General features: G+C 40.1%; 1 protein-coding gene across 3 annotated transcripts in view; it reads right to left on the minus strand.

Moving 5' to 3' along the window:
* Positions 1-19,411, minus strand: part of GARRE1 (granule associated Rac and RHOG effector 1) — a 108,489-nt gene that overhangs the window by 85,087 nt on the left and 3,991 nt on the right. The window lies entirely within an intron of this gene.

Below are 19,411 nucleotides of genomic sequence, written 5' to 3' on the forward strand. Positions count from 1 at the left end.
ATAACAAGGCTTTATCTACAGAAACAGATCTGATAGGATGGTTATACTCTGAAAAGTGATTAAGTGGCATTATTTTACTCAACAGATCTGTTCCCTCTGCATATTCAGACAGCTAACTTTAGTGACAAAACCAAATTTATACTGTTTTTTTCACTCCTGTTAGTCAGTCAAAGTCAACAAGGCCATAAGAGAACATGCTCAATTCCATTCCTGTGGTTGGTTGACATAATTGCTTTTAAGTTCTTATTAGTTCACATGTGCAAAATAACAAGATTGCCTAGTTGTAAATGAGGGCATAACATGGCCTGTTGAAGATTTATACCGGTGGGACAGCAGTAGTTATTGAGTTTTGGTTTTGTACTTTTGATCTTTCCAAAGAAAAGCCTTTGATCATTTGGTGTGCTAATTTAAACATCTAGTATGAACAATTCAAACAATTATATGTAATCTTAGCCCCATATCAAAACATATTGGGACAAAAAATTATATCAAGAAATGTCACAAATATCAGTGGAAAGAAATACTAATTTAAATAAAACTATCAGGGATGTCCTTAGGGGAAATCTCTGCAAGGATACCCCCAACAAGGGTAATCTCTTGTCCTGTGGGGGTGGGGAGCAGTTTGCCCACTTGCAGAAAATCCATCCCCCATAATGGCCAATCCCAAGAGAATCGGTGGGTAGCCCAAGGGATCAGAAAGGAGGCCCTATGCCCCCATCCATTGTAACCCCAGTGACACCTCCCCCCAGAAAGGCCTCCTTCCCACACTCTGGCTCAGCTGCTCCATTGGTGCCATTATAGAGATGCCCCTTGCTGTTTTAGCTCCTTGAGTCCCTGGCAGGAGCTAGACAGAAAAGGCAATATAACCAGAGTTTAAGTTCTGAAAGGCCACAGCAGTGTGAACACTTCCCCTCTCCCCAGACTTCTCCAGTCCCAAAAGTGCAACCTTGGGCCCACAAAGAGAGGGTTTCCCCATACCTTGTTGGTGGAGGGGCACGGACCATATCATGGAGGTGAACCACAAGCAGATCAGGGAAGGCATGATCTGTCCTCATGTTACTTTTAAGCCTTCATTTCTGACTCAAGCTGTGTAACTTAAGTTTTCCCCCAGTAGAAGCCACAAGATACTGCTGCGTTACCCTTAAAAGATTAACTTTTAATAAATAGATTTAGTAATCTAACCTAACAAGATGGGGTCTGTTGATTAGAGACAAGTGACTGTACCAAAGACTGAATATTCTGAAAGCTTAAATTATTAAATCAGAGCTTGCTGAAAATTAAGATCTATAGGCACATAACTCCAATGTTACTGGGAACTATGCATTCACACCAACAGAATAATAGATCTGTATATCTAATTAGCTAAGTTTCATGGTAGCTTTGTTAATGAATATTGCAATGTTAAGAAGATTATTAATATTTCTTCATGGTCTCCTTTTATCTGATACCAGTTGACATATCAAGTACATTTTAAAAACAATGCTTTGTCAGCATTTAAGGCCAGGTCTACAGTAGAAAATGTTTGCTCATATAGCTATTCCAACAAATCCTCCTCATGTATACCAGCAAAAATGTGCTTCTGCTGCAACAGCTTATCCTTTCCCCCCAAATGAAATAAGTTACATTGACAAAAGCATTTTTTTGCCAGTAAAACTGTGTCTACAGTAGGGCTTTGCCAGTATAAAAATGTCAGACACACACCACACCCCGGAAGTGACATTAGGATACTGGCACAAGTTTCAAGTATATAGATCTGGCCTGAACTGTATTTTTAAATTGTTAAATAAAACTAGATTTTTCAAAAATAATCTTTCAGCCACAAAGATTATTAGTTTTGCAGTAGCAACCAAGAGCCCAATCACAACTGCATCTACCATACAAATGCATAGACAGGTTTCTGCTCAGGAAAACTTACAACTCGACAAGACAAATACCAACAAATGATGGGAGGAACGGTGATGCAACACACAAGAACAGTAATCAATTTATTTTATTTTTTTTTAATTCCCTAGACTACCCTTCAGCTTAGCCCTTATTAGTGCCTTTTCCCCCTTCCTCCCTCAGGCTACAGACCTTGAAGCAACCTTGTTCTATTTTTTCCCCCTAGAGACCAGAGAAGGCTCCATGCCTGAAACATAACCTCTAATCTTATTTTCTATTTCTAGCACACATTTCACGAACCTTCTCGCATTTTTTAAAATTAAATATTCTCTTCTGCTGTGGACTGCAGTTCCTACATCAGAATGCACTAAGTATTTTAGAATTTGTGACCCTACACTCACAATGAGGAAGATTTTAATTTTGAATTAAGTTTGAGTTTGACTATTTTATTCTATTTTTAGAATTTAAAAGACTTCACTGCAAAGAGACTTTCCAATATTATGGTTCATTTTACTTGTTTGCATTTTATTGAAAACACACCATTTAACACACAAACATTTAGAACTGCATATGTTGCATTTTGGTTTTGCAAAAAAAAACAATTCCCGAAGATTTAAGTATAGTTAGTGCATATTTGTAGCCATTAAGCTTATAGTCTTGTTAGTTGTAGGTTTTTCATTATGCAGTGGAATTCCTCTCCTGACCATCTCCAATAGAGTCTCAATGGCAAATACTTACAAGTCTTTATGCAAATCTGTTAAAGATCCTCTTTTTTACTATTTTGTGCACTGATCATCTGGTTTAGTAGAATGCAATTTCTTGCACTAATTGGATTAAGGTCCTTGGTTGGCCCCTGAATTGTATGTCATCAACACTAATTCTCCCTTTTACCTAATTTGAGCTGAAAAGGTATTAAAGGAATTTTTAGGTCCATATTTTGTCTCCTGCTACTCAAACCCAAGTAATCTGGCTTGAGTGCTCCCTGGGGAAGGAATCCTTCCTCCAAAGGTTACAGAAACACCAAAAGAGCTGTTCCCATTATTCATGTAGTCTCAAGGCTGTTGTGGTGTCTGCGGCATCCCTGCCCTCCACTCACAACACAGTGGTAGGTTTATATTCAGAGGGTTTACATTGTTTCAAGTTCACCAACCATATGCCAACCCTCCACCTCACTCCCTTCAGTGTGCTGTGGATGAAGACCCATAGAGCACAGCTCCCTACAGCTACATTGTGGAGAAGGGACAATGATTTCTCCATTATGCATGAATGCCTACCCATTGTGTCCAAGAATAAGTGACTGGCACAATAATCTCATACATTGATTGCGCAATACAAGTGACTTCCACTGTACTCATTTTAAATTAACTGAGTTCAGAAACTATGCATTAATTATCTTGATGCACTTCGAGTGTTCCCCTCATCCTTGTATCCAGGCTCTCAAAACTACACCAGTTTACATCTACACTATTTGTTAGTTAAAGTAGTGGTCAGTATAGAAGCTTTCTTACAATCAAACTGTCCCCACTAGCTCACAAGGTTGCTTAACTGCACGTGTTTTGGACATAGCTGAATGACATGATTTGATCACAGAAGCAAAACCAGGAAAGGGGGATCGTTTGACTCCCAATAAAATACCAAGACACAAAGAGTTTAGTAAAAAATGTTTAAAGATTACATAGTATATTTTATAATAATCTATATTCACAGCTCTAACGTCTCAATAAATATCACTGACGTTTGTTCCATGCACTCTGTCTACAATTTCATCCTTCCATCCCATTTTGGGCATGGCATCCTAGGTCAATACAGCTGTGACTTTTAAAACTGCTATTTCAGCTTTCATTCTCCATCTAAGACAGGAGAAAACCTTAGGATATCAGATTTTTAGAAAACCAAACAGCTTAAGTTTAGAACTTAATTGAAAATCTGGTAGGTAAAATTTATTTTTAGTTCGTTGCTTTCTGAGCCAACGATTTGGGACAAGATTTGAGAAGGGTGAAATTTCTTTATAAAAAGCAGTAGGTAGAGTAGGAGAACGGCCTCCAGCAGCGAAAGGTAAGGAAACCAAGGCTAGAAGAGTAAATAGAGCAAACAGGCTGAAGAGTATAGGTGAATATAATTTAAATTGGAGAGGAATGAGTCCATGAGGCATTTTGAATAAAACATAGCAGCATCCCTGAGTTGGATTTAGAAATGGACTGGAAACCAGTAACAATAAAGATGTTAATATTTTGTTTCTGCGTTTTGAAATATAGCATTGTCCATCTCAAGCATTCAAATATTATAAGTTAGTACCCAATATATCATGAGATTTTAAAACATAATATATTTGGAGTTCTTTCTATTTGCCTTCTGGTTTTTGAGTCTTTGGGGTCTACACTTGAAGCTTTTCTTCCCTACAGCCAGGAGGACTAGAAACTTTAAAAAAAAAAAAAAAAAAAAAGCTGAGATTCTCATAATCTCATGCCTGCAAGAGCTGAGGCTTTAAGAAAAAACACCAAATATCTGTAGACCAGTGGTTCTCAACTCTGGTCCACCGCTTGTTCAGGGAAAGCCCCTGGCGCACCAGGCCGGTTTGTTTACCTGCCACGTCCGCAGGTTCGGCTGATCGCGGCTCCCACTGGCCGCGGTTCACCGCTCCAGGCCAATGGGGGCTGCAGAAAGCGGCACAGGCCCAGGAATGTGCTGGCCGCCCTTCCCGCAGCCCCCATTGGCCTACAGCGAGGAACCGCAGCCAGTGGGAGCCACGATCGGCTTAATCTGCGGACACGGCAAGTAAACAAACTGGCCTGGTGCACCAGGGGCTTTCCCTGAACAAGCGGTGGACCAGAGTTGAGAACCACTGCTCTAGACTCATGATAAAATTACGACGGTTTTTAATCACATTAAGAAAATCACTTGCCGAATTAAAAAAAAGACTTTAGGGGAGGAAATCTTTAGTCTTCTAAAGAGGGGATGATAGTGTTTAAAATGCAAAACAAACAAATCTCCCATTTTCCAGTGAAAAGAAAAGGAGTACTTGTGGCACCTAAGGAGACTAACCAATTTATTTGAGCATAAGCTTTCGTGAGCTACAGCTCACTTCATCGGATGCATCCGATGAAGTGAGCTGTAGCTCACGAAAGCTTATGCTCAAATAAATTGGTTAGTCTCTAAGGTGCCACAAGTACTCCTTTTCTTTTTGCGAATACAGACTAACACGGCTGTTACTCTGAAACCTGTCATTTTCCAGTGGTCCTTCAATAACTGCTCTAAAAAGTGTCTCAAGTTATATCGCGTTTTCGCACCATCCTTGTCTCCAACAAATTGCTCAATGAACAAAAACTAAATACAAAATTACTTGTCAAGAGCAGCTCTTAATTATTTGAAAAGTGGTGTCATATTATTCCAAGCTTTTATATGAAAGTACAGAAATGAGAGGAATAGCTTCTGAAGTCCTGCTTGAAACACCCAAACATATTTTCACTCCAGCTCATCCCAGACTTAAATGAACTAAGCTTATATAGTTTCTAAGTTGCATAACAATTATTTCTCTCATTTGTTGTAAAAAATGAATTCCCAAGTATAATACCATAATTTTATATATCAACAACTTGCTGTAGCTCTTTAAATTGCGTTTGAGTTCTTTTCTACATACACTATACTGTAGGTTTACATCCATTTTAAGTGATTTCCCAGAAATATTGTGTATCTCTGCATATCCCATATTGGGGAATGTATCTCATACTTCTTTTAAGTGTTATGATTAATGGAGCCAGACTTTCTTGGCAAGTAAGTAGAGAACAAAATATGGGCTGGAAGATTAAAAGCTGGATTCTGAGGCATAAGATGAACTAAACCTTCAATAATGTGAGGTGTGTGCCTATAATTACACAATAGTTAAAAATAGTTTAAGAGGCTGCTGGTATGACTTAACTGTTACTACATTACACCTGCACGTGAGAAAACCAAAGATTCAAGGCTACTATGGTTCACTCAAAGCAAGAAGAAAAATAACTAATAATGATGGTGGAGAAATGCTCTACCTTTACAGGGAAGATATCTATCTACTACTGAACATTGTTTGAAACATTTCCTAATGACTGACTGGCAATGCATTCCCTGAAGTGTTAGCTGGATATGTTGGTCTTCTATTAGGGTAGTGTAATGAGAAAAGGGAGATAGAGTGAGCAACCAAAACAATGATCCCCACACCAGCAAGTGCACCCCCAGCCCCAAGCCCTCACCCCCTCCCACATCACAACCCCTGCCTCAACCCGCAGCCTCCTCCCTCACTCTGAGTCCCTTAGCCCCACCCCACCCCGGTCTGGAGCCCCCTCCTGCACCCTAAACCCGTCATCCCCAGCCCTACCCCAGAGCCCGTACTCCCAGCCAAAGCCCTCACCCCCTCCCGCACCCCAAAGCCCTGCCTCAACCCAGTGAGAGTGAGTGAGGGTGGGGAAGAGCAAGTCACCGAGGGAGGGGGAATGTAGTGAACCAGGCCTAGGTGAAGGGGCGGAGCTAGGGTGTTCAGTTTTGTTTGATTAGAAAGTTGGCAATCCTAGGGATAGGTGGGACATAACAATTTGTGTCTTAGGTTTGGCTAAAAATAAAATAAAGAATCAAAACAAAGCATTCTCTTAAATCATAAAGTAGCGCTTGCAAATACTGATGTACAACATTTATACAATTCTGAAATATCAAGCAGTGGGAAGAATATTCTTGCTCTGCTTTCAATTCAGGAGCACAGTTACTATACGCACCAAAAAGAGTGGCTTTTTGAAAATTGACCACTCCATTGTTGAAAATTTTAGAACTTAGATACTTGGAATTTTGTAAATATGATCTGAATAATTAGATTTTGCAACCAAAATAGATGCTATCACTTTAATATACAACACCCTCAAAAATATTTTTAAAAAATAAAAATGCATCTCCCAGTAGTGATGAATGGCTCATTCCATTTCCCAAGACATCCTAGCCAATGTAATGCTTCAGTGTCCAGTAAGCTAACAATGGGTTCAACAATCTCAAATGCTTTATTGAAAGTTGTTGATATTTTTTTTTTTTTTAAAGGAAGCAGTCAGAATTTTTAAATGTGAAGTGAGGCCTTTCAATCTCTTCCTGCCTCAACGCTCCTGAGCGTCTGCCACTTTCAATCCCTTTCAATCTCCATAGAAACTTGGCACAGTTGCTACCATACTACAGCCGAATTGATCTTAATGAAAATTTCTTCATTACCCCAGTATCACTCTGTACCCAGCTCCATAGGCACAGGTATTTCCTCTTCTCCCACCCTTATGGAAGCACAGCATGTTTACTCCAGGAAGTAAGAAACCACAAATGAAGTTTCTATTTCTTTCATCAAAGCATTGAGCACTACTCACTACCAGGCCACAGGGCTAGTTAATTTTTATTTATTTCTAAAATGTTCTAAAGAACACTGCTTTGAGAGACAATATATGCCTTCTTTATCAAGTGTCCTATTTATAGGTACTTTGAATTAAATGCATTAAACTTAGCAAGAAAAAACAGCTAGCAAATAGAATCTGCACAGCTAAGGGAAGGAATAACTAATTAAACCAGCTGCAAAAAGGTCAAAACTGGTTTCTGTCTCTTTTAAATGTAGTTGAGGTGTCCCTGCACTGGACTGTGCTGCATATGAGTCACACTCATCCCGAGTTCATGAACTTTTTTCCATTTCAACCGATCAATTTTTTCGAATGTAACTTGGCCTCTCTAAAAGTAGTAAAATCTTTGAATATATATAAAAAAATGTTTCCTTCGGTATACACCTGACTATTAAATAGGAGCAAGACAGGCTTTGGCAATGACACCTCAAGGAACTGTGTATGCTTACAGACCCTAAGTCCATCCCTGTACAGAGCATGTTTCTCTCAATTACTACACTCACTGTATTCAAATACTTTACCTTCTTTTTTGCTGGAATATAGGTGGAAGTGCTAGTGACAGAACAACAACATAGACACAATTCATTGGCTTTGGCAGTACAGGAGCTTGGGCAGGAGGAAGAGCTCTTGCTAGTGGCAATGGATTGTGTTTGCTACTTCTGCCGCTGGCATTTTCACCTACATTCCAGCTGAGAGAAGATAAAATATTTGAAGCAGGCAGTTAAAGAATGGCTTTTTCCACCTATGTCCCAAAAGAAGCAGAGTGAAACAATTTCTTATGCAACAACTGCATTCTGCGGCTGCTTGAAGACAAACCATGCAGTGGGATTCTGCCACAGAATAAAAAAGTTTGGGAAAACATGAATTCCCTGCCACTAGAATTTAAATTCAGTCTCCTATTTCCACCTTACTTATTAAAACTAACTCCTCCGTTACTCTTTCTCCCCAGACAGATGGGAAAAAACAAACAGGCAAGCACTGATTCCCCTGCTTATGTTTCTAATGTAAAATTTACCATGCCTACACTTTGACTGTGTTCCAGCATCACTGATGTCACCTTTGTAGAAATAGTATAACTGCTGCTGCACAACCAAACAAGGCAGCACATTTATGTTGTGTAAAATTTGTGGCTTTTAAAAACTTTTCAATAGTGGGAGAATTTAAATCTCCCAACTTCTGTATTTAGATATTTAAAAACAGACAATGGAAGAAAATCCCGAACAGATTACTGGGTCTCATTCATTTATAGAATTATTGTAATAGCAGCAATTTCAAATTAAGCCATGAATGGGAGTAACAGTGATCAAAATGTTTTGGTATGACAGACCAAGAGCTTCTCTCACTCTACTACACAAACACCCTGGTTGTGCGGGAGGCGAAAGAGCGCTCCCTCGATGCAGGGAAGGAAAAAGAATGAAGAAAAGATATCACTAACCTCCATACCAATACCAGTATAAAATGGTAGGAAATCCTCCTACAACTTCAAGTTGGTAAATTTTGCTTTTGCATTTCCCAGCTAATGTTCCAGACCTCTCTCTATCTGATTAACATACAGAAGGAGAAGCAAACATCAACAGAAAGGGTCACCAGCAGAACAGAAACCAGCAGTGTGGGAGATGCGTGAGGAACCCGGGACCCAATAGCAGAAGAGGTGATTAATTATGAGATCTGGGATTAAAATTGGGAGGAAACCTGAAAAATCTTTAGGTGTTCATTAAAATGAAAGACAGAGAAAGGAATAAGAAGAGGAAGTGCAAGGGGGAAAAAAGGAGGGACATAGGTAAATGAGGGTGACTGGATTCAGCAGAAGAAGGGAGCAAGAAAATTGTGGATTTGGCAAGTAAAGTGAATAACGACAGGGGTTTGTTTGTTTTTCTTTCCAACCCCGCAACTAAAAACAATATTTCAAGTGAAGTCTAGGTCTCTTCTCTAAAAGAAGAATTATCCTTTCTGCATCTAATCAATGCAATTAGATTTAAAATTAAAATAATATTTCTAGATCCTGTACTGTAACAAAACTAATTGAACATTCCATTGTATATTGAACAGTGGTTATGTACAGGTCATTAAATCATTTAAACTGGCATAGTCACTAGTAAAATGTAGAGCTAGTTGGTCTGATCTAATGCGTATGTATTTCTTGTGTCTGGAAAAGAAATTCTTCCGCTGACTTGTCTCGATGCCTTTCACATTGTTGGCCTTTCTTTGCCTCCAGGATTGAAGTATGTAGATTCCATTTAAGTGTACATTCCTTTCTCCACAACTTGGACAAAACAGCACATTTTTACTGGTAAGAAGTGTTATTTATCTACCTCTAACAAAAAAAAGTGTTTTAATAGTGCAAGAAAATAAAGTCTATACTATTAAAGTTCCTGGAAAATAGTGGTTCCAGACTGACAGAAAGCCTCCTAACCTATCTAGATTTTTATACCACACCCAATATTGTACCCTGAAGGGCCTTGCCACAATTTATCTCAGTTTTAAGCTTCTCAAATGTTAAATGAAGGGATGGTGAAGGGTTCTTTACCAGTGTAATCTTTTAGGGTCACAACAGAATAAAATGTTAACTATTGTGACAGGGCTGGGGGGGACTCCATCCAGTGTGGGGCAAGTGTGCCCCGTCTCCCTTAGGTTTTAGGTGTGGAGAGTATGTAACCTGCATCTATGCCTCCGTAGCCAGAGTCAATATACTCGCCCCTCTTAGCAGGGCAATGTGACCCAATGGCCGGAGGCAACAGATTTGCCCCAGTCCGCAGGGCAGTAAGGCCTAGTGGCCAAAGTCAATATGTTTGCTCCTGTCTGTGAGGGAGTAAGCCCTAGTGGCCGCCATGCACAAAAGGGGGGGGAGGGGCACATGATGGCCTTGGTAGGGGAGCCTGGACCCTCCCTCTCCACTGGGCCCTAGCCCAGGTAGTGGCAGGAGCACACGCCACTGAGTCAGCAGTGGGGTCCGACCGAAACACGCTGCCTCAAAATCCAGTTCACTAAAGGGGCCACTATCTAGTTCCCCTGGGCTGCTTCCTACTATGGTTTCCATTGATGCGGTCTGGGCATCTCTGCTGTCTCTGGGTTCCCTGGTCTGCACTGTCCCCAGCAACTCTGGACTCTGCAAGGCCTCTGTGGGTACTTTGGCATTTGCCTGAGTTGCGGCATCTCCAGCTCCCACAGCCTCGGGCTTCGGCTGATCCTTGGCTGGGGCCTGCAGTGAGTGTCCTTCCTCTCCGGTGGTCAGCCCCAACTGAGCTGAGCTGCTCCCTTTTATGCTAGTGCATTTGGAGCATGCCCAGTAGAGATGAGGGAACATGGCTTCCTCAGCCCACAATGTACGGATAATCCTTCCCCGTCCAGTGCGAGGTGAGTGTACCTCGTCACAACTATGAAGTGACTATTTAGATACCCTTTCTTCCCATAGCCTTCATACAAAGTCAGCTTCACCATCTCAGTAAATTTTGAAGAAAAAATGGATTTGAGAACTCCAAAAAACTTGGAGAGGGAGTAAGTGTTTTGTAAAAAGGTCAGTAGGCAGGCATTTCTGCCACAGGGCTTCTGTACCTATTGGGTTCCGGAAAGTGAGCGGGTGGAAGCCCGCCCACTGCTATAGGACCCCCTCCACTCAGCAGGAGGGAGCACTGGACCCAGGGACCAAATAAATGCGGGGGACAACTAATGAAAAACAGTGAAGGTCATAGGTTCAAAACAAGGATACCGGATGGGGACACCAAGCAGAGAACCCCAGACAGCGCCCACTGCTCCTCAAAGGCATCAAGGGAGCCACTGGTCGCAGCCCAGAGGAACTCTGCCCGGATACATGACACAGGGCTTCTGTAGCGGGGTGGTCACCCACTCCTGCCTGGGAGGCAGACTCAGCTGTGGCCACGCCCCAAACAGACCCAGCTGGCCCTATAAAAGCCAGTGAAGTCAGGAGCAGAGAACTCTCTCTCTAGCCTGTTGCGAGGGAGGGACCTGGCTGCTGGGAGCATACTAAGGTGGCTGAGGTGGAGCAGGGCTGGGGGAAGGCCAGAGTAGCTGGGGAGCTCCAGCCTGAAAACCCCCCAGGCTGCAGGCATAGTGTAAGGCCAAATAGGTACTGGGGTTGCAGAGGGCAGCCCAAGGGGTAGGCAGAGGCAGCAGGTCCAAAGCGCCCTTGCCTATGATGAGTGGCGCTTACACTTCAGTTGGCCCCGGGGAATGGGGGCTAGTTGATGACTGGCAGTGGCCATAGACTGAGGTGAGGTGGGAGTAGAGGGTTGCAGGTTCCCTGGGGAGGGGAGACCCAGATCCGTGTGGGGTACTGCTGGTGGCAGCACCCCAGCGTGAAAGGGGTACACCGTGGTCCAGGAGGGACTCGGGACCCAGTGGCAGTGGGATACCAGCCGGCAGAGGGCACTCGAGGCTGGAATGCTAATTCCCTGGATGACCAGCAGGAGGCGCCACAGGGGTGAGTCCTGCACCACTACTGCTTCCAACCGACCATTCTAGTCTGCCTCCCGTGAGCACTGAGGCAACGCAATCCATCTGGAAGAACTGGCTGAGATCAGTTTGAGAAAAAACTGCTTTTCATAATTAAAAAACAAAGAACTAGTCTTCCCATGCAACAAACTACAAGGCACCAATGTCTGAATATTAAATATAAGGAGGGCAGTTCTTACGTAAGGAGGTGGTCTCTGAAATAATAGCATTTCTATTTACGGAATTGCTAAAATTGGCATCCATCTATACTCTAGGTGTCCTTGACATAATGAACTTGCTACACGTGTATTTTTAAGTTAACCCATCATAAATTCCTTTCCCCGCCCCATCAGACAATTTCCCCCTCCTACAATTACATTTCCCCATCATTTTCAACAGCTTGAGAAAATAAGATGAGTCTTGCAACAAGCCCTGAAGGTCATCAGATGTGGACTATTTCAGGCCTAGTAATGTCTCATGCATTCAACAGGTTTGTTATCTGCCCAAGATACCATGCAGTGCAAATAAATTACAACTTCTGTCAAGCCACTCCTCTGCTTGTCTCAAACCAATAATGTGCCAGAGCTTGCTCCATGAAAGAAATTTCAAGGTAAAACTAAACACTAGGCATAAGAATTATGGTGTGCCAAGTATGCTAAAATGCACCACCAGCCGCCTCATGCAATTTTATGCAGTACTTTAACATATACTTTCACACACATCCCTTAGCAGAATACTTAGGCCTGGTTCTCCATTTGCAAGTTCTAACAGTATAACCACAAATCAGGATGTGATTTAGTTATACTGGTATGACACAATGTACCCCAAGTAATATCCTGTATCCCTTATTCACCACTTTTATATGGTTATGATATATGTTGTACAAAGTATGCCTTATGAGGGATCATTTGAAAAGTCATTATCTGATTAACATTATTGTCATGTTAAAATGTGTGCATCAACATTGTATATGGAGTTATGAGATTTTGCTATACGTTTGCTACTGACACTTAATTCTGGGGAATGCAGACGGCCTAGCTCCACAGTTTCAAGAAAGAACTGACCACAAGTGTTATAAAACATCGGGGGGGGACTATAAACAAAAGATTTGCATGTCATCCCCGAGACATCCCAAACATCACGTACACAGAAGATATGAACAAGAAATTTACAATTCACCTGAAAGATGCTTTGAATCTCATGTACACCTTAGACTGATTGTCTGCACCCCATCAGAGAGGGGGAGGGTATTCCTCAAGGAGAGGAGGAGGGTATAAAATAAGAGACCATGGCTTCCCCTTTTCCCCCTTCTCTACACATGGCAGCAAGAGCATTTGAAAGACAAAGAACCATCACTGAACTGTGGGGGGGAAGGTCCGAACTGGAAGGCTTTCTAGTTAGTATTAACTGCTCTGAGCTTTTGGGTGAGAAACCATTTTTTGCTTTCAAATCTTATTTTGCTTGGTAACGTATCTTTTATTTCTTTTGGAACTAATTCTAACTTTTATGCCTTTTCACTTATAATCACTTAAAATCTATCTTTCTCTAGTTAAGAAACTTGTTTTAATGTTTCATCTAAACCAGTGTGTTTTCGCTGAAGTGTCTGGCGAATCGCTACTCAGATTAACAAGGGCTGTGACAATCATTTTCTTTGATAAAAATGAAACTATTTAATGAGCGTGCTCTGTTCAGTAGTGTGCTGGAGAGTGCAAGATGCACATTTCTGGAGTGAGAGGCTGGGCTAAGAATTTCTGAGCGCCACCCTTAGTGGCTGGGAGAGCATTCATGTAATTTTGCTGGATATGCCTTTGCATGCTAATGGCTGTGAGTGAACAGAGCCTGGAGGGGTTTGTTGTTTACTAGCAAAGAATTGTAAAAGGTATCCCAGGCTGGAGAATTAAGGGGACACTGTGGTTCAATAGTCCATCTTGTACCGTGGGTAACGTCACAATCCATAAACCCCTAGCTAGCGTAGATGCAATTATACTGCCATAAAAGTGCCCTATACTTATATAGCTTATTCCTCTTCGTATTAGGGATACACATAGTATATTGCCTCTATACTAGTGAGGGCTGTACTCCTTTAACTATATTAGTATAGTGAACTCTGTTCAACTTTCAGGTGTACACAAACCCTCACTCTGCACTGTACCATAACTACTTGTATTTTCTCATGTAAGTTAACAGGGACAACAAAAGGAGACCAGTATAGCAGACACTCAATTCTCTCACTCCAAAACAAAGTAAGAGGAGGCAACCAGGTGGACAAGACACATTTACGTTCCAAAGAGAAAAGAAACTATTGAAAAACAAATGCCCTGTGTCTGCTGAAGCACTTCAAAACAGAATATGGATTTACTACTTCCTGTTGACAGTTATGTTTTAAAATATTAAAATTTAAATACTGTATTTAATTATTTCTATCTATATAGTATCCTCTTCTTTGTAATTTTACACCAATGTCTTGGAAAAAATGTATGTTTTCCAAATCCCCATAAGTCACGTGTATTGCCTTTTATTAGTATTGCATTTGTAACTGCAACAGCTTTTACAAAGAAAGTTTGTTTTTAAGAAACTGGCAAGCACGTCAGTGGAAACAAAAAATGCAACAGTAAAGAGAGCAGCAGCTAGTGGATGGTTACTAATTGATTATGTTTTTCAGTCTAGATTGCATACAACTTTCCCCCCCATACACACAAAAAAAGTTTGGCTTTTGACATGAAACAACTGTGGCAACATCGCTCTTAGTCATACCAGCATCATACAGATTGGCCCTCTCTATATCCGTGGTTCTCAAACTTGTAGTTCATTAAGAGCTTTTTGGTGAGACACAGATTAGAAGATTTCAAAACATAAGGGAAGGCAGATCCATGAGAGGATCTCTCTGCCATCAAGTTGCCCACAAAATAAGAACTCACTACTCTAAACCAAAAAAATGAGTAGGAGAGTGGGCAGAGGGGACTATATGGAGAACTCCACATTTTTGCATACCAAAGGCTGAAGTGGTGACCAAAGTCACCAACAAAAGAAACTTAAAACTGGCAAGATTTCACACCTTTGTACTGTACTTAATCAAATGGAGCAGCACTGCCACATGCTAATTTAAAGATGTATACACAGAAATGGACTAGAATAACTTTATTTAAAGTTTCAGAGTAACAGCCATGTTAGTCTGTATTTGCAAAAAGAAAAGGAGGACTTGTGGCACCTTAGAGACTAACAAATTTATTCGAGCATAAGCTTTCGTGAGCTACAGCTCTGTAAGGTGCCACAAGTACTCCTTTTCTTTTTATTTAAAGTATTTGAAAATGGATTAACTTGCCATAAAAATCAAGCTCTAGGACTGACACACTCCCCAAGGAATTGACTTCTGCACTGCCATTTCCAAGATCCAAATTCTGTTTAACCAATCAATAGATTTCAAAGCCAGAAGGGACCTGTATGTTGCAGTCCATTAAATTTCACACAGTTATCCGTGTATTGATCCAAGTAACTTATGTTTGACTAAAGCATACCTTCCAGAAGGGCATTCAGAGTTGACCTGAAGTCACCAAGAGATTTCTAGCCCTAGTCTTTTGACATCAGGCCAGAAGGAGCTCAGAATGAGCACTCCTGGGGTGGCAGAAGCACCTCATGTTGTTCAAACCCTTATAACCACCCTTATAATCTGAAGGGAACCCATCCAGCACTCAGCTGAAAATATGGTCACTGTGATATGGAGAGATAAGAGGGTGGAGTAAAGAAAGCCTCTGTTACCTCTCTAAGAGATGTGCAGAGGATACGTAATTATAGGGTGAATCACATTCTAGTAAAATTTATCTAACTGACTACATGCATAGCTTAATCAATCATCATAAAAATATAAACCATCCCAGAAAATGAATTGGAAAAAAATTCTTCAAAGGAAAAAATACACTGTCTTTTCCCCAAAACATCTCACTAAATCTTGTATGTTGACTACAGATTTACTCTATCATATCTATCTGTCACCACAAAAATGTGACATTCCTATACAAAAACAAAATGTGTATCATTAGTGGTTTTAAACAGATTTCACATCCAGCAACATCTGCAAAGCAATAGATTTCACTTAACCAGACCTAAATCTTTTTTAACCACAAAACCAAGCAATAGAATAATTTTAAAATAGCACAGGTCAAATGTACTACCTTTCCACAAGGACAAAAATAATGTCTGTTTATGACCAAAGATTACCACACTAGATTATTTCCTGCCCCCAAACTCCTAAATTGCTATTTCACCCTGAAGATTAAATACGAAAAAAAAAATTCTTCAGCACTTAGTATTGATAATATGAATTAGAAGAACAAGCATGCAAGAGCTTCTAAATTGATACATGCTAAATTCAAATCTACTTGAACTTTTAAATTATGTTTCATAATTTTGTACCAAGTTTGCTAATTAATTGCTAATTGCTAATAACAAATGTTTTGTTTTGTTTTGTTTTTAAACAACTGACTCTTTCTTTACTGTCATTCCCCACTTTGGGCCTGAAATGAGGTCAAAATGCTGAATTTGACATTATAATCTGTTCTCCTGGAAATGACTGGAATGTTTAAATAAACAGGACTAAAATAATGAATAACTCATAAGGATGATTTTAGTTGTCTACAAGGAACTGAATTAAGGTAGCAGAGAACTGTACACGTTATGAGGTTTTACGCCAAAAATTTTAAAAAGTCAACAAGTACTTGTTTACATGAAAATAATCTAGGTTTTTACACTAAGTGTAATAACAGTATTTCCTTCCTTGAAAAAGAAATTGATTTTTACAGAATCAGCATAACACCAACCTCTATAGTGTGCAGGTCTTACATATTAGTTAACATGGAGAGTTGGGGAAAGGACTGCTGTGAATGTATTAAATAAGTGGGGGGGTTTATCTTTGCCTAAAGGGACACACAATATTTTTAAAGTGATAAATTAATCTTTCAGTACCACGTTAAGGAATTTGCCTATGTTGTCTGTTTGCAAAGGTCCACTTCCTATAAAGAAGCAACAAAATGGCTCACATAAGCTTATGGCTACTTAAAAAGTAGCAAAAGTTGCTGCTTGTCCAAATGGTTCATCATAAATACCAACCAATATATTTTTCATCATAGGTAGTAGACAATTTATCCTGAAGCCATGAAACACTCAGTCATCTTCTTGGACCATGAAGATGAGGGGGATTAGAGACCTCAGAGATTCAGCCACAGGTTTTCAAGGAACATGTGGTCTGGACACAGAGGGGTTTTGCCTTATTTCTCTCTGAGGATACTTCCATGCCTTTTTACTCTCTGCCTATATCTTTTCTGAGACCACATCTGCAGGATCTACAATCTGTATTGATGGAGCAGGAGCTTGCCTAACTCAAGAAGAAAAATTCCACAGAGCCATTGATCTGATCTTACACACTGCAGGTCTGGGCCTGCTTCAGAGGAATTTGCCTTCATCCCAGTAAGTCTTGGGAAATGCTTGATACCATCCAGAAACCACAGGCAGCACCAGTGTAATATGCTCACAGTGAGATACCCCACTTAACGAGCATGAACCAAATTGTCTGCCAGCTTTGGTTTCAGAATAGATTCAAGATGCAGTGCACTGGAATAATTTAGTTCTAAAGTAACTGTAGCATGAATCATAGTAGCGAGGTCCTCACTGAAAAGAAAAAGGTCACAATTGGATCTTTTTATCCTCCTCCTACCTTTTGGCCATCAGATGAAAACTTTAATATTCCATTACTCCCTTTAAAAAGTCCATCCTGAAACTTAGCATGTTAGAACAGAACATTAAAGCTGCACATCATTTTGATAAGAGAAAGACAAGCTTCCCCTATGACATGTTTGGAAAATATTTAAACAAAAGCAGGATTCTGCTCTTCTATTTCCACATAATACCAAAATATGTAAGATTCGACCAACCCCCAGGGAATGTTCTCTAATCACACTGTATCACTCCGTTGTGGGCATTGAGCACACTCCTTATTTACAAAGCAAAAGTAATTACTGCAGTGCTGGAATTGGAAGTTCGATCAACATTCTACTACCAAAAAAAAAAAAAGCTAATGTGTGAAACAAGTTTTAGTTAAAAAACTCCACTATATCATCAGAAAAGAACAACATATCCAAGACCTGGAAAAAAATTCAAAGGTACCCTGTTTTTGTCCTCAATTATCTGAATTCTCCATGTAATCTGTATTCTCCAGATGTGTTTACAAAAATGGAGGAAGATTAGAATCAAACAAATAGCACAGTGAAAAGTGACCAACGGAAAGGGGGAAAACTTAGGGAATGACAGTTATACTTATCCAAAAACCACCAGAAAAATCCAACAAGCAAGGGAAAAAACAAGAAACAAAAGATGGCAGGGGAGGATTATGTCCATATTCCAAGACAATAAAAATTTTGCTAAGATTTAGCTAACATTAAAATACTTACCACTAATTTCAGAGGGATTTAGTTTTAAAAAGTAATTAGAAAGACAAGAAAAGGTGACAATTTAAGAGTACATTTTAGCACATCTTTCCAATGAGTCATCTTAAAAAGTGTCCTTGTACATTTTTGCTATTATGTAAAGTATTATTAGTATGAATGGGCATACCCTAAGCTTACAGGAAAAAGGTGAAAGTAAACATTTTAAGATCACCCAAGGGATTCAAAGAACTATTCAACACATTTTTAAATAAATACAATATTAGGCAAAAAGATATTTTCCACAAATGCTATGTTCCCTTTTGTGGACTTCCCTTAGCAAGGGCAGATTTTTTATTTCTCCTTCTCCAAACATAAGCCCCTGTATTCCTCACCTCTCATTTAGCTGAAGGTACACATCCACAACTGCTCCATTCAGTCTGTAATTAGATGTATTACGGGATTCCTCACCGATATTAAGCTCTCATATAGCAGGATCTGTGAGCTATCATCTCATATTAGCTACGAGATTCCATCCCACCCTGATGATGACCAATATTTTAAATCCAATATTTTTAAAAGTCTGATTTAAAAAAAATAAACCCAAACAAAGAACATCCTACCAAAACAAGACAATGCACACACTTTTCCCTTTGGGGAGAGGATGAGGGATTAAAAACATGTGACAGATGTTACTCACATCACTTAATGCAATACTGGATGGCAATCAGATAATATAGTCATGAGTGCAGCATACAAACCTGTAGAGAATTTAATTTAAAACTCAAACATACTGACTACACCATCTTTGTTGTTTTAATCAGTGCAGTTTAATAGATGCTTATGATAGCCATCCCATGTGCCACCTGATTGCAGCCTGTGTACCACAGTTTGAAAATCTCTTTCCTACTGCATAACACATCTTGTTTAGAGTGTTAGAAGTCCTACACTAGGCCTGTTCCTCCCACCCCATATACACAGATACTAATCTTTTATTCCTATATACAGATTTTAGCAGTTCTTCAGCAATACACATATTAGCCCTTGTGCTTCTTTATGGCCTTCTCCTTCCATTCTTTCACTTTTGAACACCCACTCCCTAGATATCTCCTGTTTCCATTCTCATTCTCCTCCTCCTCCTCCTCTCCCCTTTTCCTATCGTAAGGCTGTTCCAATCCAGGACTTTGGAAGCCCACAACTTGCATTGTGCAAGGTTTTATAACCTTGAAACAACTGCACTTAATAGGATATTCACTGCAAATTTTCTTAGACTTCTCA

This window comes from Lepidochelys kempii, chromosome 12 (genome assembly GCF_965140265.1).
Source record: "Lepidochelys kempii isolate rLepKem1 chromosome 12, rLepKem1.hap2, whole genome shotgun sequence".
Taxonomy (NCBI): domain Eukaryota; kingdom Metazoa; phylum Chordata; order Testudines; family Cheloniidae; genus Lepidochelys; species Lepidochelys kempii.